The sequence below is a fragment of the Gorilla gorilla genome, chromosome 6, assembly GCF_029281585.2.
Source record: "Gorilla gorilla gorilla isolate KB3781 chromosome 6, NHGRI_mGorGor1-v2.1_pri, whole genome shotgun sequence".
NCBI lineage: Eukaryota > Metazoa > Chordata > Mammalia > Primates > Hominidae > Gorilla > Gorilla gorilla.
In genome coordinates, this window is record NC_073230.2 from 35,387,422 (window position 1) to 35,409,809 (window position 22,388).

The 22,388-nt window shown below is 41.0% G+C and overlaps 1 protein-coding gene and 1 long non-coding RNA gene across 3 annotated transcripts in view; one reads left to right on the plus strand and one right to left on the minus strand.

The window, feature by feature from the left end:
- The window catches only part of JAZF1 (JAZF zinc finger 1), a 356,426-nt gene that overhangs the window by 119,321 nt on the left and 214,717 nt on the right, over window positions 1-22,388 (minus strand). The window lies entirely within an intron of this gene.
- Window positions 17,845-22,388, plus strand: part of LOC129523639 (uncharacterized) — a 100,923-nt gene continuing 96,379 nt past the window's right edge. Inside the window, exon 1 of the long non-coding RNA XR_008667198.1 lies at window positions 17,845-18,331. This is a non-coding gene — a long non-coding RNA (uncharacterized lncRNA). The remainder of the gene's footprint in view (window positions 18,332-22,388) is intronic.

Here is a 22,388-nt window from a genome sequence, read left to right on the forward strand (position 1 = left end):
TTCTTTCCAGGGGTACTCAAGTCAGTCATCTCCCTCTCATGAGCATTTGCTGCTTTCCCATAAAGTGAGCGTGCCTGTGCTTTCTCTGATGAGTGATGCTAATTGTCATTTGGGGTGAGCTACAAAGCTCTTTCTCTAGAGCATTAGCTGAGAGTTAATGCATTCCACAGAGATATCTGGGGGCCCAGTTTTCAACATCCTGATGCTTCTCATCACCTTGTTCTGTCAAGGTAAACCCAGATTTCAGCTGGGAATAAAGCCTTGTGGGTTTAAGTCTGTCTCCTGATTTTCATACTTTCTTTGATTCCTATGACACAAAGCAATGTTGATAGGAAATTATTTTGTACCACACTTCCCTCCTTGGCGTGTCCTTCAACAGCCATTCAAATTCCACATAAGTTTCACAGGAACTATGGAAACATATCCTCTACAGATGAGCTTAGCATGAAAGTTATTGCCCCACTGTGCAGAGCCCCATGGTCTGACATTATTTACCTCCCTCTGAACACTACTACAAAAGGAACTACATCTTGCCGAACACTTTAGCAACAAGGAACATAATACATGTGCCCAGTGTGCTGTTAGATGCATATCTGTAGTCTCTGTATTCCAAATTGTTCTATGCATGAGTCCAGTGCAAGAAAAAATGTGGCTCAAAGGCTGTGTCTACAGTGCATAAGGTTTTAATGGCCTTTGCTTGCTTGCAGACCAATCCCTTAATTTTCCGGTTATCCAACCATTTGCCATTTGGCTTCCTATTTTGAAGAATATGCTTGTTGACACATTTTACTGAAAAATCAAGTAACCTGAAATACAAACTGTGACTTTAGTGGTAGATTATTTGTTTTGTAGGTGGGTGCCCAATTTGAGCAGCTATTATCTACTTTTTTCATTTTATAATGTTGACCAAATCTTAAAAAAAAATTTTATTTCAGTCTGGGTCTCAGGCCAACAAAACAGTCCCTTGAACTTGACTGAAACATACGGATGTGAGATTTCATTTATTGTTTTTGGTAAAGTCATGTTCCTCCACAAATTGTGCAGGGATCACATGAGAATCTTGGGTGCTGCCACTTGCCTGAAGCTGTTTCCACTAGCAACGATCTTCCTAAAAACACATGTCAGCAGTTAGCAATCCAGCAGTATGACTGAAGCCAGCCCTAGGGAGCTTCATTTCTATTTTGGAGACTCACTGGCCTTCCAAGGGACAGAAAAAAAAAAATTGGATCATTTGGCTTTGCAGGAAACCCCTTGCCTAATTTCTATTTCTCTAAGCCACACCCTTTCCGGAACGCTGTCATCAGCTACGATGTGACTGGTAATACATTTCGGATTTCGAGAAATAATCCTTGACACCTCCCAACTATGCATTATCATCTTAAAACTATCACAAGACCCGCAGGAAAACAGTTCTTCTATCTAGGATCTTTGGAAAAGTGATTGAGAACTCACTTTGGTACCTCTGGGGATACTGAAGTAAAAAAATTAAAAAAAAAAAAAATCTTGTTTCAGGGCCGGGGTTTAAGCACACCGCTGTTGGACACACTGTTAGAAAAGAAAGTAAATCCAGAAGCCGTGATTTCAAGCAGAACTGAGTGTGGGTGTTGGTTTTATGCGGCATTATGACAGAGCTAGCCTGTAAGATGTCCAGGGAAGCCCAGCGGGGCAAGCCATGCCCAGCACCAATTCCCTGGACTAGGAAAAGCTCTGCTGATCATCCCCTTGAGCTTCTGCGTAGCACCTCCCGATTCCTGACCTTGGTGTGGGCCAGCAGGGTCCTCTGCACCTCTTCTTAACCCAGGCCTTGTGGGTCCCTAAAATCAGATCTTTTCAGTTCTTCCTCCTCCTCTTCTCTGAAAGTTACTACCACTTCCCATACCCAGGTCAAGTTACACCTGTCCGTTTTTTACGGTTGATTTCCTCCAGACCAGCAACCAACACATATCAAGGGTTGTGGTTCATCACCATGCCCTTGCTGGGAGTTCTCAGAACCAGCTGCATCGGCGTTGCCTGGGCACTTGTTAGAAAGGCAGAATCCTAGACTCCACCCCAGACCTATGGGATTTGTATGCACTTTAAGTTTAAGAAGTACTGGTCTGGAAATGATAGGTCTTTCTTGAAAGCAACTTATTTCTGAGAGTTCATGAGTGATCTAGAATTCTGGGCCAATTCACAGAATATTGACAACCATGGCTGCCTTCTAAAATCTCACAGGTGAAGTGTTCATTCTGCAGACAGACTGATTTATGATAATTTGACTTACAATTTTTTGACTTTATGATGGTGCAAAAGTAATACACATTCAATAGAAACAGTACTTTGAGTACATACAACCATTTTGTTTTTCACTTTCAGTAAAGTAGTCAATAAATTATTTAATCCTCTACTATAAAATAGTGTTTGTGTGAGTTGATTTTACTAGAATAAAGGCTAATGTAAGTGTTTTGAGGATGTTTAAGGCCAGCTAGGCTAAGCTATGATGTTTGTTTGGTAGGTTAGGTGTATTAAAAGCCTTTTTAACTTAATGTATTTTTAACTTATGATGGGTTTATCAGGACATAACTTCATTATAAATCCAGGAACATCTGTATTTGGATATCCAGGAGATATGTTTAAATCTGTAGTAAATTTGTTTAGTTTAAAAGGGAAATTAAATGTTCTGGTTACCACACACACCAAATAAAGATATGTAATTTTTGAAGAATTAACCTAAAGAAGATCTATCTAATACGCAATCTGAAGGCACTTTGAAAGCTTGTAGTGTCTCATATTTAGCACCAGCTGACAAAGGCTGGGGATAAAACAGCCTTTGTTTTAACTGAAATTCTCCTGGAAAAAACATCCGAGAGTCTCCATGATTCCCCCAGTGACCAAATGATTTTCCTTGAAGTTTTGGAGTACTCAGTATTCACAGGGTTGTGAGTGGCTTCCAAAAATAGATTTCTGGGCTGCATGTCATCCCTAATAGAGCAGAACTGTCAGATGTTGGGGTAGGGATTTGTGGTTTTAAATCTCCCTAGTGACTGCAGAAGGACCATAAGTGGGAGCAATTATTCTAGGCCACTGAGGGGCTCCAAAGGTGGCTTCTGTCTTATGTTGTAGCTGTAACCTCAATCACAAACACAGATTTATACACAGAGATTTTGATGACATAGAGTTCTGAATCCAAAGGTGAGGAAGGGTTTTGTTGTCTACATGTCAGTCCTTGAACTTGTGTCTACATGTTTAGTAAACTACGGTGGTCTTTTATTCCACTGAGGACAGAATATCACTGTAACACGTAAATATATGCTACTGCCCTAAAGAAAAAAAAGAATGCAAAATGTTCTGAGTAGCTATGCTATGCCCACTGCATTCAGTCAGAAATGGTCCTGAATTTTTTGTTTTCAAGCAAACTTGGCTAAAGTCTAGATCATTTTATAGTGGAATCACAAAGCAATTTGTTTTTCCCCTCTGAGGTGAAAATATAAAGCCTCCTGTTACTTATGCCATGACATCTAAAAAGCAGATGATATTATACATTTTCATTATCTTCAAGAGTCTACATTTTTGTTCCTTTCTAGCAGATTATTTAATTACTCTGCCAAAGGATGCTCATAATGTCATGTTTGCAAAACAGCTTTAAATGCTTTCAAATACTTCCAAGATTAAAATAACTGCTCAGTTATTTTGCTTTCTGTGGACAGTTCAATTCCATTTCATCTCTGAATATACTCTTTTTCTGATGGATTTATAACTACTACACAATAGTAGCTATCCATAAAGAACAATATAATAGGTACTAAGAATCTAGCACTCACAGTCGTTCTGTTTTTGGCATTTGTGGCTCATGAGAGCCTCTGCTATTCCTTTCAAGTGAATCTGCTTTCATACAGCATTTACTTCTTGACAGTTCACATAATTTAGTCAACACTCCTTAATTTTTTCCCCTTTGATCCATGACTATGTGTAAACCAACCAAACAAAAAACTATGAAATTCTAAACATAGTGAATTTCTCCTGTTTTTCCTCCCTTCTCCTTCTAGTTGGTTATTTACATCACTAGTGACATAGTACAATAAATTGCCATCACCATCCCCTCCTCACTGTGGATCAAAGCCTTGGAGTGCTTGATGAAAATTTATTAGACCTCTGCCCACTGATTCCCACCTGGCTGCTCACAGCACCCTTGGCCAGCATTGCCTTGAGCTGGCTGGAGACGGACACTCTGATGACTAACAGCTGGGTGTCTCAGACAAGCCGTCTCTACCTCCAGCATCCACGGGCTAACTCTGCTTGCTTTCCTACTTCTCTTTTCTTATCTTACACTTAGGTCTTTGGTCAATTCATGGCAGAGGCTGCCAAGGATGTCAAAAACAAGACGTGGGGGCGAAGGGGTGGGTGTGGCCTGCAGATGGTCTATGTGCCGTACCAGGCCACTGGACGGTGCTGCTGGGCTGGTGATCTTCGGGTCACTGATGTGGGGTAGCCAGCCACTGAGAGGTCCTGGGGAGCCTGAAAATCACAGGCCGGGCAGAGAGAAACACTCTGAGGGGCTTTACTGTGGGAGATTTATAAGACCCAGGGGTGTTTACATCTGTGCTCAGTTTCAAGCATTTTCCCGACTGCTTCATGCCACGGTGCTCCAGCTTATCACTGCAAACACAGCCAAATAAAAACTACATGTGGCATTTGGTAAAATTTATACAGAGGGGCAGCTGTTGTATCCTGCCTCACCTGAGGCTCATCTCATCAAACAAATCTGGCAATAACGATGACAGACTGTAAAGTCCAAATGAAGCATTACTTTTTTTCTGCATCCCCTTTCCCACTGTGCCACAATGCCTATGGAAAATGAGACCAAATCAAAACCTTGTAAGAGTCTGTAATTACCCTGACAGCAATGACTTATCATTTGTACACCCCTGTATTTTCTGTCCCTTCTTCTGAAGATTCACTTCAGGCATGCGGGAGCACTTACAGCCAAGATGTCAGGAACAGAAACACAGTAACCATCTGAATATTGATTGTATACAATCTGTATACAATATACAATCTTTATATTGACTGTATATTGACCATCTGTATATTGATAACCTACAAGGGTTTGCAGATGGATTGCTAGATCATGTTTTTGGTGATTAAAAAGAGAATGGGGGCTCCTCGATGTAAAATATCATACTTGAAGGTAGTGGTCAAGTTTTGGAATTTTTTCACTTGCTTCATTCTACATTTGTGCAGCGTTCTACCCTATGTCAGTGATTAGAAAACTGGGCAATTAACTTCACGGATTTCTACCTGCCCTTAGAAGACATCCATTTTCTGAACACCCAGGAAGTCCTGACATATGCTAAAATGTGCACCCACAAACTCACAAGGCTGCATAAGAGGCCAAATTCAGCAGGCCCTGCTGTCAGCCACACCCTCATCCCACAACAGCTGCTCTCATCAGTTACACCCTTTGCATCCTTGTCTAGATGTTATTTTCTGGACTCCTCCAATTCCATAGTCACTCAGATAAATTCTGTAGAACAATAATACTGACATCTGGATTTTGGGAGGCCAGGGAGAGTTGAGGAGAGAGAAAGGGATGAGCTGAGAAGGGAAGGATTTGCGATGCAAGGCAACTGTCAACACAACAATTCTGGCTGATCACGCTGTTCCTTGGGCTCCCTGTTTGACCTCCACCAGCCTTTCTATTGTCGTGCCCTCCTGTCATTCCCCAGTGTTTTCTTTTCCTTTTGGTAGTGGAGGTCCCCACACTGTCAGCCTTTACAGTGCATGTGTAGTTCCAGGACCCAAACTACAAGCAGGGAAGTGTTGCCATGCTCATGCATGATGCTGACCTCCCTGTGGGTCTGAGCCACAAAGTGTGCTCTTGTGGTTATTTAAACGTCTGCCTCCGGCCAGGTGGATCATGTGAGGTCAGGAGTTTGAGACCAGCCTGGCCAACATGGTGAAACCCTGTCTCTACTAAAAATACAAAAATTAGCCAGGCGTGGTGGCACATGCCTGTAATCCCAGCTACTTGGGAGTCTGAGGCATAAGAATTGCTTGAACCCAGGACAGAGAGGTTGCAGTGAGCCGAAATTGTGCCATTGCACTCTAGCCCAGGCAACGGAGCAAGACTAGCAAGACTCTGTCTCAAAAACTAAATAGATAAATAAAATAAAATAAAATTAACAGTCTGCCTCCTAGACAATGCCAATCGTTAAAAAGCTGCCTCTCACAGCTCTGCTAGCCTCATGAATGTATGTCAGGAGTCTCAAGTTTACCCCTCAGACACAGGTCAAAATTATCTCTCCACTGTCTCCCAACCCCCAACTTAGGAACTTCCCAGGATTCCTGACTTTTACTAGACACTCAGCTTCAGACCTAAATTAGAGAGATAACTTACCTGCTTTTCATGATACTTTTGATACAATCTCATTCCACCTTCCACCCCTCTTTGTGAAACATTGGCATCATTGAGCTTTGCACCGGTTAACATTTTCAAGGTTCAAGACTTTGTAGTATCATCATGAGCATATCAAATGAGACTATGTATATCAAAATATTTTGTAATCTGTTAAGTAATATAGAAGTGGTTAGATCAGCCAGATACCAGAGCATTAAGACTCTCTGCAGAGTTGTTGAGGCTATACAGTCTGATGTCAGAGCAGGAGTCTCAGCTGACACCCTGAGCAGTTGACAGCGAATCACTTGAGGGACTAACTATGCAAAGCTGCTTCAAGCTCCAGGTGGCCCAGTGCCCGTAGGCACGTTTGGATCCATTGCCTTGGAATGCCATCCCTCCCAAGAGGGATTGGGATCATCCAGTAGCCCTATCTAGTTGAAAAGATCTACAGAAGACTACCAATGAAAAGCCACTATCACACCCACACCCACGGGACCTTTGAGTAGGTCTAGGTAGGCGTACACTTTACCAAAAACCAGGATTTTTATGACACTAGCCCTAATGATCTTCAACCTATAATAACTGAAGAACCAAATGTCAAACACAGGTCTGGTACTTATGAAACCATTCTAACTTTGAACCAAACTTGGTTAACAAAACTTCAATTCTGTATTGTCCAAGGGACCTGCAGAGTGTCCACTATGTGCCATGAGCTTGATATTTAGCCAAGTACATTGCCTGCATTGTACTACATAAGACTACATCGAGTAGTTGGTCACAGCATTCATAAGCTAATGGCTACCTCAAGGCCAAACATAGGACACAAAATAATTACAAATCAGTGCAATAGGCTTCTGTTAGAAATGAACAGATGGCTCAAACAACCTGAATTTCAATGACAAAAAAGGCACAACTCCTGTATGCAAGATAATTTCGTCTTTCTCTTCTAATTTTCTGCAAATACAAAATGAAGCAACTACATTTTCCATTTTAAATGATATTTAAATAAATGTTGGTATGAGTTCCATGGAATTTTGCCCATTCTTTTAGGATGGTGAACCCACGTAACCCAGCTTTAATTACTTCTATTCCCCATCTTACTGAAGAGGCTTAGCTCAGTGCCTGGCCCATAGTAAGGACTCAATAAAAGGTTGTTATAATTAAGCTTATCGCTCCTATTTAAATATGCTGTTCAATTTTCATCTGGGTGTGCTAACTTCCCTGCAGGAATGCTACTCTGGCTCACATACATCTAGAACCCCTCTAGATGTGTAATGGTCTTTACCCTGGCATTGCTTGATGCATTAGCCCTGCTAAGCCAAAAGAACAGTACTATTACCTTAAGAAATTGTATAGGTCTCTATTTAATAATGCAATTTCTTGCCAGGTTCTAAGGCATTTGCTGCCACAGTGTACATGAATAAAAAGGAAAAGCATGCATTTTAGACATTAAAGCATAAGCCTTATGGTTACTTTTCTGAAATGGTCATCTTTCCTGGGCAACCAGATTTGTTTTTATAGCTTCAAGAATCCAGGTGTGTCCAGTTTTGTAAAATGAATTAGTTCATTCAGCAAACATTCAGGATCCTGAATCCTTTTACTAGTTAATTATTACAGTATTTAGGTCCTGATGTTGGTGCTTATACTCAACAATTCTTCCAAAGGCAGAGAACCAATTAAGAAGAACACAGCATTGGTCCCACACTATTGGAACAAGACAAAAACACTGCTCAGCCATCTCCTAGTTTTAGAATCAACACATCAGAAAAGGTATCTGGTGTAAGAAGAGAAAGACGGCGGGTTCATAAGCCACACTGCTGACATTCTACAACCTCTCTCCTTTGCTGCCTCTGTGTCCTTCCTCAGATTGAATTACTGAGCTGAGCCACAGGTTCTGTCTCCTTTCATGCTCACTCCATTCCCTCCTATAGAGAAACTACAAAAGCCTACTCTTTGAGGAACTGAGCCAATGCAGAATATTCCTTGCATATACCTGTAGGATGAGACTAGGTTAACCTGTAGGTTAATGACTAGGCAGGTGGGGTGGGCACTCAGAGCAGCTGTGTCATCAGCAGTTCATGGCACTATAATAATGAGTTTGTGTTCACTTCCAGGAACATAATGAGTAAGAATTAGCACCTGCCTTCAAGGAGCCCATAGCCTAGTAGGGAAGGCAGGTTCACAAATGGAAAAACTTAACTACTTTGCACAAGGTAGAGGCCGCACCTAGCACAGAAGGGGTAATGAACCCTAAAGAGGTGGAGAGGGGTCAGAGAAGACATTTCGGAGGAGGTAGGTTGTGAGAAAACATCTGAAGTTTATCAGCCCTAAATGGGGATTAGGGGACCGATCCCAGCACCCAATGAAATGGCTCCCATGCTTCATCTGTGTCACCAATGTCAATAGGGGACCTTTCCCCACTTTCCACGAGGGGCTTTGCCCATGCAGACACAACCTATGAGTACAAAATTACATTGTAATCCACCAATTCTCTCTTACATTCTTTCGTAAGTCTCACAAGTAAACCAACAGCTGAAATACAGATCTGGCTACAAGAAGTTAAATCCCTTTAGGCCTTCCCAAAGTGGCTGAGCTGTAGTTGGCAGTGGAGTTGTTCTGTGGGCTATGAATCACTGAGGGAAAAGGGCCGGAGAAAACTGCAACCAGCTATAGGGCTGGGGGAGTTGAACAACAAGCATATTCCTTTCTATTAAAATCAGATGTTATCAAATTTCATCTGTTTTCTTGTTATGCACAGAAATGCACTGAAAACATGTTTGAAACATGTTTAGGAAAAAACACATTAAGATATTTTTATTCTTATGAGTGCAAGCACGGAGGGATTTGAAGTCATCTGCTATCAATATTCAATAAACAAATCTTACCTATTTGATCTCTTAAATGTTACCAAGTGGAACCACATCCTGATAACAAAGAGCTTCATAAGATTAAGCAAAATCATCTTTAGCAGAAAGAAACATGCAGTTTCCTCTTGTTGCTCTAAAGGCAGTAACATAGGATATTAGTTACAGCATTAGCATAATCCTGAGCTTACTTTATTTTAAAAGCATGGAACAAATATTTGATGATGCCTCAAGTTTTACCAAACTCAAGTTTTTCCAGCTGGCAAACCACAGGCTGAAAAGTTAAGTCATATAAGGCTTTATAGCCCCATGTACTAAAAATATTCCCAGCCAATGGGTAATTTTTTAAGCTGTTCTAATCTTACCTGTAGGTGGATAAATTTTAAGCTTGAACAACATTTTAAGGGGTAGGCTTTTTGTTAACTATAGCCAAGAGGTAAAAATAGTCCAAACCCAATTCTGGCATTCATTTGCAAGGTCATGTTTGAGACTAAAATTTATGTGTACAAAAAGGATTTACAAACTTAATGCTGAACCCAAAATGTGCCATATTAGTTACCATGACAAATGACAAATCTAGCCCTCTGACTTCACACTTAGCTGAAGTGCCTGCAGCTTAATGCAAGCTCAGCTTTGAGAGGATGAGAGGGCAGTAGGCTTCAAAAGGTTCTGTGGTTTGGCTGGGATGCCTGACCTCAGAATCCACCTACTCAGAAATGTCTGGATCCCAGGAATCTCTAAAGAGACTCCAACGAGGTGGCACGCACACACCTATATTCTTTGGGGGTGGAGGGTTATGAAGGATAAAAAAGACAAATTTAACTTGAACAACTAGAAAATAAATAGACTGAAAAGTATGTTTAAACCCCTTGATGGATCAAAGATCTGTAAAATATATACTTATCCTAAGTTATGGGCTGAGTCTGTGAGATGATAAGAAGTGCAGCTTCAATGATCTGGAGAAAAGATGGATGTTTACCCTGGATAACTGTAACACAGTCAGCTTCTTACTGGAGATGTCATCAGAGAAGCCACAGTGACAGTATTCACACTGCCTCAGCATGGCAGATAAAGGCATACATCCTGAGCTAGATGACATGACCCACTGGGCTTCCAACCTCTTCCCACCCTGGTGTCCTGCCATGTCCCACCCTGCGGTGAGCTCATTAATCCCTCAGCCAGTCCTTCCCAGTTAGTCTGTCTAGGAACCAATGAAGATGGGACTTTAGATATCTAACTGCAAACATCCTAGAGGCTTCTGATAGACATCATTTGTCCTTCTGTAGTAGCCCAGCTCAGGGATCCAAGCCATCATAGCTCCTAGAGGTAAATACTTTGGTTAGTGGGGTCCATGGTGCTTCTTCTTCCTGCTGCCTTTCACTATTTCCTGCTCAACTACTCTGCCCAGCCTGACTGGGGCTGTGTCTCACTGATCATGCAATGTCAGTAAAGATGGCCCCCGGAAGCTCAGTGCCTGCCGTCATCTGCAGAGGAACATTCTCTGTGGAATAGAGTATGGTCGGCAGTGGGTGTGGCTGCTGAGTTTGGGAACACTAATTTAGGATGGTGGCTTTGGCAGGGCATCCTTGTCCATCTGCAATATTGATCTTGTCCTCCACCCCTCAAAAAAGAAGTTCAGTCTTGTACTCCAGCAGCTTTTCAATATTATGACTAGTCAGCCCATATATAAAGGTCAAATTCAGCAACTCAAATGCAGGTGGCTTAGGGTATCAACTGGTAATGTGTAAATGCAGTTACTTCTGTGACAATCGAATGTGTGAAGGTTGAGGCCCATGGGTGGAGGGCAAGGCAGCATGTCACTCCAATCTGTAAACAAGGTCACTCTCTAAGCATCACACTTGATTTTCCAGACTGCGAACAGGACTTATTATTTTTTTTTTAGACGGAGTTTTGCTTCTGATGCCCAGGCTGGAGTGCAATGGCATGTTCTCGGCTCACCGCAACCTCTGCCTCTTGGGTTCAAGGAATTCTCCTGTCTCAGCCTCCCGAGTAGCTGGGATTACAGGTATGCACCACCATGCTCAGCTAATTTTTGCATTTTTAGTAGAGATGGGGTTTCTCCATGTTGGTCAAGCTGGTCTCGAACTCCCGACCTCAGGCGATCCACCTGCCTCGGCCTCCAAAAGTGCTGGGATTACAGGCATGAGCCACCGTGCCCAGCCAGGACTTCTTTCTAATTGATGTCTTCCAACTAAATGACAATTAAGTTGCCTGGCCAATAAATTCTTGTGGTTTGGTCTACACAAATTTCTTAAAAAGTATATTAGTCTTTTACATGTTCAACATTGGTTTCTGCCAGATTTGTGAAGTAATAGAAAAAAGTGGTCATAAATGAAACACATCCTTTGTAGCTCATATGAAAAGGATGCCAACATGCATTCCCTGAATTCAGTGTGTTTTTAGAAAAAGCAGTATAATTTATATCATTTCATTTACAACAGTGCTAAGTTAATGCTCTTGGCTAATTTTGACAGAGGCCTTTCCAATCGAACTGCAATGATTTGTTTCCCTTAAACACTTACCGTACTGAAGGACTTTTAATTAGCTTTCTAGAGTGTTTTCCTGATGGACATCACCTCCCTAAAGCCTTGTAAGTTTCCTGGCTTCTAAAAAAGAACAAGAAGTTAAGGGGCATTCTTTGGGTTTCAGGCTTTCTGTGAGTCAAGAACAAATCGTTGTTTCGTAAAATTGGGTGCAACTGCTTACTGGGAATCATGGAGAGGCTTCTTTCTCCACCCTCTCAGTCCAGTCCCCAAACCTGCTCAGCAATTTGACTATATTTTATTTTACAACTCATTGTGACAGTGTCACTAAAAGGCAAGTTTTTACACAATAATGTCAGCTGGGAGTGGTAATATGAGACCACAATTAGGCATGACATTTACTTAATGAAGCAATCCCTAAAGGGTGGTGGAGGAGTGCCAAAGCTCAACAAGGTTAACCAGATTATCTTTAGTGAATAAAATTCTCAGAGGCTTGAATCTGCACTGTGAGTCTTTTAAATCTGTACCTACAACCTACAGCAGGTCCCAAACTCAACCACAGACTCCTTCTTTGGAAGAGCATCTCATGAGATGAGTGTTCTCAAGAACTCACTTTGGGCCAAGTTGACTTTCTTCACTGAATTAAGAAAGTGCTGGAGGAAGGGACGATGACCTTGTTGTGTTCTGATTGGGTGGGATGAGGTAGCAGAGATGAAGTAGTGACGGAGTGTCAAGGAAGTTTCTGAGTAGGGTGTAGCAGAGCTTAAAGGCGTTTCACAAAAATCAGAACCTTTATTTGGCTCCAAGATCTGTCATGAAGTACAGCGAGGAACGTAGTGGAGGGGCTGATGTGGCACCTGTGAATGTGCAGCTATCATTTCCCCTTCACACTCTCATGAGAGCAGTCGACTAGCCATATATTATAAAACTGAGGGTCCTTTGACTCAATTACTTCCCTCACTGATTCTGCCAGGTGACCAAAGACCCCTATTAAGATCATGCTCTTTGGGGGTGTAACCCAGGCATTCCGAAGATTTTAAAGTGGGAATGCTATCAAGGAGAATAATGTGCTAGGCCATGGTTAGTCAATGCCCTTGAACCTCATGACTTGCTCATTATTATTCCCTAATATCCCCTCCACTTGGAATCTTCATTTATTGTTCCCTGTTTTCCACTCCTAACCAGGCCTCTCAACACTACTGGGGAGAAAGTCTATTTTCTCTTCATAAAAGTGCCAGGGACTGCTCTTCTGGAAGAAAGGGCCCTATGTGGTAGGGCTTCAGAGTACAAGGCCAGAAAACACCAGGCAAGTCACACCATGGCCCAAAAGCAGGATGGGGTGAAAATGCGGTCATGCCAAACCTCACCTCACAGTTCTGGCTACGGCCAGTCCGGGCTGCTGAGGACATCTGCCTCCATGGCTGTCGGAGAAGAATATTTTCAAATTGTCAATTCAACCACTGGGGGACTGGGAGGCTAGAGAGGCAGTAAACTCTGTTGAGTGTCACTGCCAAAGCAAGAGTCTATTTATGTGAGATCACACTGAGGCAAGGCTGCACACGAATAATGGCAAATCTTGCTCTTGAGTTTTAGTAGAAAAATGAAGTGTGGTACCTCATAAAGCCATTTGTCAATGGAAAGTTCGTGCCGCTGACTCAGTTCTGCTCTGCCCTGAGTCTGCATTTTTCCCTCCCTTCCCCCAGTGGCAAAGGCCTATTTGGACCTGACATAGGAATCATCTTTGGTTCTCTTCCGGGTAAGTGAACTGAATTTAAATCCTCAAAGCACTCCTCCTGTGACCTTCAGGAACAGCAGCTAGACCCTGACATCAGTTGGCCACATTTATTCCTGAAACTTCTAGCTTTTGTGTCCTAGATATGAGGCCCCACTTGGCACTTGAGAAGTAGTTCAGTGCTTATTTATAAAATAAATAACATGATTTTGTGCTTTTATTTTATAGGATATGATGACATAAGGGATGATGTATGTTCAAGGTAGCCTCAGAGGAAGCAATACCTCGAGGTAGTTCATCTAAGTGGGGACATTTCTGCAGGATTTCAAACGACGCAGCTGGTGTGAAGCATTGTACATTTCAAGAACACCAGATACAGATGTATAAGAAAGTGGATGAATGAAAACAAACTCAAAAGTACATTCAAACGGAGCACTTTGGTTACGCTGGACTACTGTATTTTCTACCCAGCCCAGTTCCATTGATGTAACATCCTACCATCTAGAAGATTCTCCTATTTTAAGACACTATCTTGCAAATGCCCCTGCTCCATACTCAGACTACTGCAATTACACAGTAAGATTAATGAATTCACAGGCTGTTTCTGAGGATTTAATGACTTCTTAATAGAACAGAGTGCACACATAGCTAGACTATGACAAATCATAAAAGCTTCTTAATAAGAAACCCCAATTAGTTAATTAAAATTTGCTAATTGAAAATTCTAAGAATAGCATGTAAAATATTCCAGACCTTGAGATAAAGCAGTAAAACACATATCTAACGTGCCCACCAGACAAGTTTTACATATCTATGCAATAGGAGACCTTGGTAAGTGAAACAAGAAATGAGGGAATAGGTCATCACATAGAAACCTTGAAAGTGGTCTAATAGATCAAGAGTGAGAACTGGAAATTATTATTATTTATCACACAGAGAGGAGGTGCAAGGAATGGGGTCACCTTTATTAATTTACTCATACATTTCTTACTCCCCCTACTCCGTTACAGATTCATCTCTCTGTAATGGTATAAAGGCATATGTAAGAAACATTGCACGGATCTTATCAATTTTGGATATTTTAACATTCATTCCTGTTCTTAAAATATGCACTTGATGCTCAGGGTGGCTCTACAAGAAAATGCTCAAAATGTGCCTCATTAAGATAGCTGATGTAAATTTTTACTAAAGAGTAGGTGAAATGTTGTAAGGAAAGGAATACCTTCTAAAGCAAGTAGAGAGAAACCATTTTTTAGCTCCAAATGCCACATAACCAATTCTAAGTTAAGGGGAAAGGAGGAAGAAGGATAACAGAGCTACAGGACTCAACCTCCATGAAGTCATCACATGGAAACCTTGACAGCAGTCTAATACAGCAACCCCTAGTTTGTGTGCTGCAGAGGGAACATGGCTGCTGCTCCACCAAAGCAATCTGGCAGGCTAGACTTTACAGCTCACTCAAAGCATCCTTGGAGCTGTCTACATGGCTCCAAGCCCAAAGCGCAGCCCAGGCTCTCTGATTCGTTCTTGTTTCGAGCCAGGGGTCCAGTTCTGTGTGACTTACCTTTCCTCACCATAACTTGGGAGTAAAGTAAGGTCAAATGTTCTGGCTTTGACTTCAGCCTTCAAATTTGATTTTGCAGTCCAGACGGTACCAGATCCACCCTAGCATCCCCAAGTCAGGGCTCCTTACAAAGAATTTTTGGAAAGAAGAATGGATGACAATGGGGAGGGCAGAAGGAGACAAGCAGGGAAGGAGCCGGGATGTGACCTGCTAATAGAAATTAGAGTAGTACTAATAGCGGTAACTGGTTTTACTAGTAGTACCAGTAAAGTGCAAGAGTAATGGCAAGATTAGCAATGGCAGTGGTGGTGGCAGAACAGTGACAGTAGTAGGAGTAATGTTAATGGCAGCAATCATTTGAGGAAATGCCTACTGAGTGGTAAAATAAAAAGACATGTTATTAACTTTTCTGTATTATCTTTACTTTGCAGATGAGAAAATTATAGCTGTAACCTGCCAAGGGAACCTGTCCAAGGCCACACACAGAGTAAACAGCAGATAAAGATTTGACATCAGGTGTCCCAATGCTTTCTAATTATGATCAGGGTTCCCTGAACAAATCTCAGGAAATACTTCTAGGCTAGTCATTTTACCATTCCTTTTACATAAAATGTCATTCTCCTTCTCTAGCTAGCCAACTCCTCTTTATACTGCAAAGTCCATCTCACTTTTTCCTCCATGAAACTTCTCTGATTACTTTAACCCTATGAAGTTATAGCACTGATCATTTGAGCTATTAGCTTGGCACAAGGACATACTGTGACATACTTTACATTGCTATTTAAGTTTCCATGTTTGTCATCTTGAGTATCTAGACCCACCAGTTATATTTCTTTGTCTCTTCTAAAGCACCTGGCACCCATGAGTATATAGTAACCATTCTCTATACAGAGCATATGTTACAGACACTCTAAAACTGAATTAACAGCTGGGCGCAGTGGCTCACGCCTGTAATCCCAGCACTTTGGGAGGCCGAGGCAGGCAGATCCCCTGAGGTCACGAGTTCGAGACCAGCCTGACCAACATGGCGAAACACGGTCTCTACTAAAAATAAAAAAATTAGCCGGGCATGTTGGTGGGTGCCTGTAATCCCAACTACTTGGGAGGCTGAGGCAGGAGAATCGCTTGAACCCAGGAGGCGGAGGTTGCAGTGAGCCGAGATCATGCTATTGCACTCCAGCCTGGGCAACAGAGTGAGATGCTGTCTCAAAAAAAAAAAAAAAATGTGCAGATGAGTTTCTTAATCTTGTGGAAGTGCATGATACTCAGATCAGATGCCCTTTCACAGATGATAAGGACAGACTGTACCAACATACCGGGGGTCTAAAATGAGGTTAGAGTGAAATACTGCTACCTTGCCACCTACTTTACTCAGCATAAAAATGCATTTAAATCCCTCAGTTCTTCTCTCTGGAAAAGGTATACATCTGTGAGCACCTCCTAAGAGAAAAAGGCAAACTTCAGAACATGAAATCTTCCCAGTTAGACTTGTTGTGCTTATTTAATTGAATGGCATTTTCACTGGAAAATTTTAATCAATTCATGTGTCTCCTTTAAATCACAAGACTGAAAGGACCCAGGGAATCCAGTAGTGAGAATTTACTCCTTTGGGTAAAAAACCTCTAAGTGCTAATTTTTAACCTGCATATCTTTCTTGCCAAGGGCACTACGTTTATCTTGTGTGCACAATTTCTTTAGGTTACACTCACTTTGGGGTAACCCATGCCAAATGAACCCAGCAGGCGGACTTAGAAGAGAAGGCATTGTGTAAAAATGTAACAAGGATTGACTGGCTCTAACAATGTCTGACAGTCTTGCTGGTATATTCTTCAGTGCACAACAGGGTATTCTGTAGGAGTTAAGCTGTGGCATGAGGTGGAAGTTCAGCCTGGCTGCTGACATATTTTGGACAGCAGAGAGGGCTGAGGTTGCTGTGGTTGCCCTGACAATTGAGGGGTTGGCACATCAGCAGAATGAGAATTGGAGAAATCTGGCAAAAAGTAAAGCCACAGGAGGGTGAAACCTGGAGGAACAAAGCCTGGTTTCCCAAGCCACCCAGCAGGCTCAGGTCCGTGCGGCTCCAACTCATAACCTGGTCGAGGCTGCTGGGAGAAAAGTGCAGGAAGGTACGCAGACAAGGAAGGAATGGCAAGGGAAGGAGCAGAGGGGAGATGCTGAAGGTGGGCAGAACAGACAACAAACACGGCTAAGAATGAGGAGTCCAAGAGAAGCATGACAGGCCAAAGAAAACCCTGGGGTGTTATAGAGGGAGCATGTGAGAGCAGGCAGTGCAGAAGCAAATGGAGTCAATCAAACCTCTTCATCAAAATGGAAACACAGCATTTGAGGACTTACTGTTTGAACTTCTATGAGAAACCAGGACAATAAAAGCTGGCAGTTTTATTGCTTACTATGTGCCAGGCACTGTTCTAACTGTTTTACAAACATTAACTTATTTAGTACTTATAACAGTCGTTAGGGTAGCTATTACAACCTCCATTTTACAGATGGATAAACTAAGGCACACAGAGGTTAAGTAACTTGTCAAAGGCCATCAAGCTTATCAGAAGCAAAGATGAAATTTCAACTCAAGTAGTCTACCTCCAGAGTCTGTGTTCCTGGTCACTAAGCTATACTCTCTCCCACGGACCCACGACATGTAATTATAATATATGATTTGTATATGAAACGTAATTGCCTGAGGCAGGATTCTCAATTCCGACTGCTGCCCAAGGCTGGTGTGTGGGTGAGTGGCACAGGCGATGACTCAGACCCACTGATTGTCCCAGACCACATCATAACTGGGAGAAGCTGGTTTCTATTTGTCACCACGCATATGCCCAGGAACTCTGGTGAAGACATTAAAGAGTTTATTTTTCAGGAAAATATTCTCCCTAAAGAAAGCTTACTGCAAGAGCCAGAGGTGGCAGGAAAGAAGGAAAAAGGGACAGGTTTTGCCAGATTACAGAAGAATTCCTTTTTGGATAAAGAATAGAATGCCGACTTTGATGCTAGTTGGACTTGTCCACCAGACAGTCAATATAAAACAAGGAAACACTGTCATTTAAACAGTTCCAGTAGGAGCTCCGGACAGAGAAACACTGCATTTTAAGGGGGAAACTGTACACCCATGCCATGGTATTTGAGAATCTAGGGACTCATGGTGCTCTCCGGATCTTTCCATCATGGGTATCAAAGGTTTACTGTCATCACCTAGAGGCAGAAGGCTATATGCCGGTCCAGGACTTTGGCACTGGAGAGACCTGAGTTCAAATCCCAGCTCCACTAGTGGTGAGTAACCTTTTTGAGCTCTGTTACCTTATCTATAAAATGAAGATGGCATCTCAGCCATAATAATAGATTATTTAAATAGTGATCATAAACACTCTTTGCTTTTTCATATCAACTTTTGTTTGATGTGAATTCTTGAGAGTCTTCATGTACAACAACACGATTCACTGCAGTATGGATATTCTCACTTAATTTATTGAATATTTACCAAAAACAAGACTAACTGTACACAAGAGGAAATACACATAGGTAAGAAGTATTAAATCATTTTCCTCAACATTTTCTGATTGTAGATGTGCCTTTGTTGATGTTATGTTAGAAAAGGATAAAAGTGATCATAGTAATATTCAGGAAATTACCCTGACAACCATACCCATTAAGTGTTAGGAAGGCCAAGCCTCACAGTTCATATGCATCACTTATGAAAAGTTTATCCAACTGGCTCTCATGGCTGGGTGATTCACGGTCTTCCCCAATCCACAGAGAGTCAAGACTTGCTTTTCTAAAAACAGAAAGCTTTCATGCTAATCCTGGAATCTCTGAGGGACAAGAGAAGCCAAAGGGATCAGTCCTTGTATTTTATAAATGGTGGATACAAGTTATATTTGGAATCCCATATTGAATGCAGAACTAACAAATTCATAGAGGAAAGGCAGTAGGCTTTCCCAGCCCATAAATTAATTACCTTTAATGGCCAGGCTTAGGGTAAAAGCAAGAAGATATGCAAGGGCTTCCCTATCTGCTGCTTTCATTTTGTATTTAGTCCTGGAATTAAAATCACGTCTAATCAGCAAGAAAAGCAGTTGTTTTAAAAACAGTAACATGCTGAGGGGAGAATTTCCCCTGATATTCTAGGGAATTTGAACTTTGGCCCTTGCTGTGGAATAATCCTACATATGCCTTTCTGAAATACACTGCAAATCTTTTTTGTCCTTGTTAAATGAATCGACTGAAGCTCTGAAGCTTAACAGAAATGATCTACCCACTATCCCTCCTTTTAAAACCTCACTGTGTGGGGTTAGCATTCACCTGTTTAATAAACTCAGCAAGCTGAACATGGCAAACCTTCAGAATTAGGGAATCTGAATTCCAAATTCAGATTGTGCTGCAAAGTTTAATTCTTTGGGATGGATATTCTGTGAATGAAGGGGAATACACAATAATACAGAATTTTCTGGAGAATATGTTCTCATGTATACTATGTTACAATTTGGCATACAGCATTCTGCAAACATTTTCTATTTAAGTCAAGGACAATTTTAGGAGTATGGTAATAATCATGTTCCTCCATATCACAGTTAAATTTCAATTAACTTTAAATTGGAAACAACGTAGCTTTGGAGCTCTCTTTCCAACTGTTAAGAGGATCAGAGCAAATTCTTGGATGAGAAAAAAAAAACTACTCTTTTATTTCATTCCAAATTCAGAATTGCCATGCTTGTTCCCTATGATTACTCATATTAAGTTATAACGGTAAATTGGGGGTAGCTGTCAATCCTGGGGTCTTGCATATTGTTGTGATGTCACAAACATTCAAATAATTGCACCAATGACAGCAAATGGATCAATGTTTGCAATTCCCCCCTCCCCCTTTTTTTTTTGGAGACAGGGTCTTGCTCTGTCATCTAGGCTGGAGTGCAGTGGTGCAATCACAGTTCACTGCAGCCTTGATCTCCTGGCCTCAAGTGATCCTCCTATCTCAGCCTCCCGAGTAGCTGAGACTGTAGGTGCACGTCACCACACTGGTTTTGTTTTGTTTTGGTAGAGGCAAGGTCTTGCTACATTGCCCAGGCTGATTTCAAACTCCTGGGATCAAGCAATTCTTCTACCTTGGGCTCCCAAAGTGCTGGGATTAAGGCATGAGCCAACATGCCAGGCAATGGCTCCATTTTTAATAAACTGAAGTAGATTGAAGATTAAAGGCCTGGATGTAAGCAGCACTTTCTTTTAACACAATTTCTTCAATGAAGAATGAGGACAACATCTGAATTGGTTGCTTATATACCTATATACCCATAATATAGTGATGGCAATTGTGAATTTCTCTAGTGCTTCCATTATACCCTCTTCCCCCAACATGTTTTGGGATTTAGTAAAAGTCTAAGTTTTCCCTTGGAAATGTTTAATGAATATTATCATCCAAAACACACAAAAATTGTTACAAAAATTGGAAACTCACTGGTAAATAGCATTGTAACATCTGTATCCTTTTCCCCAGTCTAACCACTTCTGAGAAAAGGTTCTATGAAAATGATCTAAATGGAAAAAAGATCCATTAGGTGGATCTTTTTTGGAACAATGAAAAATGTTTGCTTCAGTGTAATTTATAATAATGAAAGCTTGTAAGCAGCCATCATGACGAAATGAAGGGCATGTTTCAGTGAACTCTATCTTATGGAATATTATGTGGCCATTAAAACAGTAATTTTGAAGATGCAGCAACATGGAGAATGCTCGTGATACAATAGTTAAATGTATGATCCAATTATAATCTTGCCACAGATGCTTATAAAATTAGAATGGGACTCAAAAAATTGAACCACTGAACATAAAATACTGTACAAGAATGGGTACAATATAAATGATCCACCCCTACCACCAAAATCATTTTCAAAGCTTACTTTTTACTATTTCCCTAATAATCAGAAAAAGTTTTTTCTTTTTTAAATGGCTGACACAGTATATTATGTTTTTAAAAAGAAGTCAAGCAGAAGATGACCAAGGAAACCAAAGGAAAAAAGAACCAACATATTTTGGTAGTCATGAATCTTACCAAAGGCTAGTTGGGTCACCTCAGATGCCAACAATGGTAACTCATGAATCTGTTAGTCCTTAAAATATTGGCTAAAATGGTCAAACTAATCTCAATAAAAGTCATTTTAAAAAGCAAGAGAGCAAGAGAGATGCCTTTCCCAGTATATCTTGTGGTCTGGAATTTATTGCGGTATCTGTGACGGAGAAGAGTGTATGTTCGCATGTGTTTCTTTTTTCTAACATTATCAGCATGAGAATGACTAGAAATGAGCTGTAGGTTTTTCAGAAGTCAAGACAGCTGCGACAGCTACAGGGTTTCATTTATAGATACTGACACTGCATATTTCAGTATATATCAGACACAAAGGTTAAAATATGTACATACTGTTCTTCAGCATAAAATCTAAGCAAAGATCTTAACTCTTGACAGCACCAAAATGTTGCTCTTACTTTTTCCAGTCATTGTACACCCAACATACTTTATTCCCCAATATTTATAACACAAATAAGCAAACAAAAAATCAGGCATCTAATCAAAATGCATCCATTCTATATTCAAAGTCTAAGAAAGTAAAACTGGTGACAGGTATTAAAAGAAGATCTGAACATGTTTATTTTTATAGTCAAGTTGTCTCACAAAGCATAGATACATATGTTTTCCTTATAGCTAATATTAACACACATAAATGTCTTTCACTTAAGTCTTCTGACATCCCAAAATTACTGCTTGAGATGAATCAAGGCTGTGGATCACAACATCCTTAAATTTGACTGCAGGAAGAAGACTGGCAAATGTCTCCCTGTTTTAAAAAAATGTTATATTTCTATATGAGACATCTTTTTGGAATACATTTGAGCATATTCAGTAAAATGCTGATTAACCTTTCTTGATCTTTACTTGTGACAATAAATGAAAGATCCTTGTATTTTATAAATCTTCAGCATATTAGATTTCGGTAGTCTAAAGACTAATGAAAAACGAAAGAGAAAAACAAAGCCAAAAATCATAAATCCTTCCTGACCAGAAGGCATTCCTCCCTTATCCCTAAAAGAAATTCATTCCTGCACATCTTGTTTGAATTTAACTTCTGAAGTTTGTCTTGTTCCATCTCTAGGACAAGTCAGGCTGCAGGGTATAGAGATACGACTACATGAATAAAAACACATGAGCAATGCAACCACTGCATATACAAAACCAAGATGACTGTCAAGTGACATGTCACTTGGATACATGTGTTTCTGTATTTTGTCATGAATGTTCAAGCTGAAAGCTACTGGAAGAATCTGAATTATCCTTCCCCTG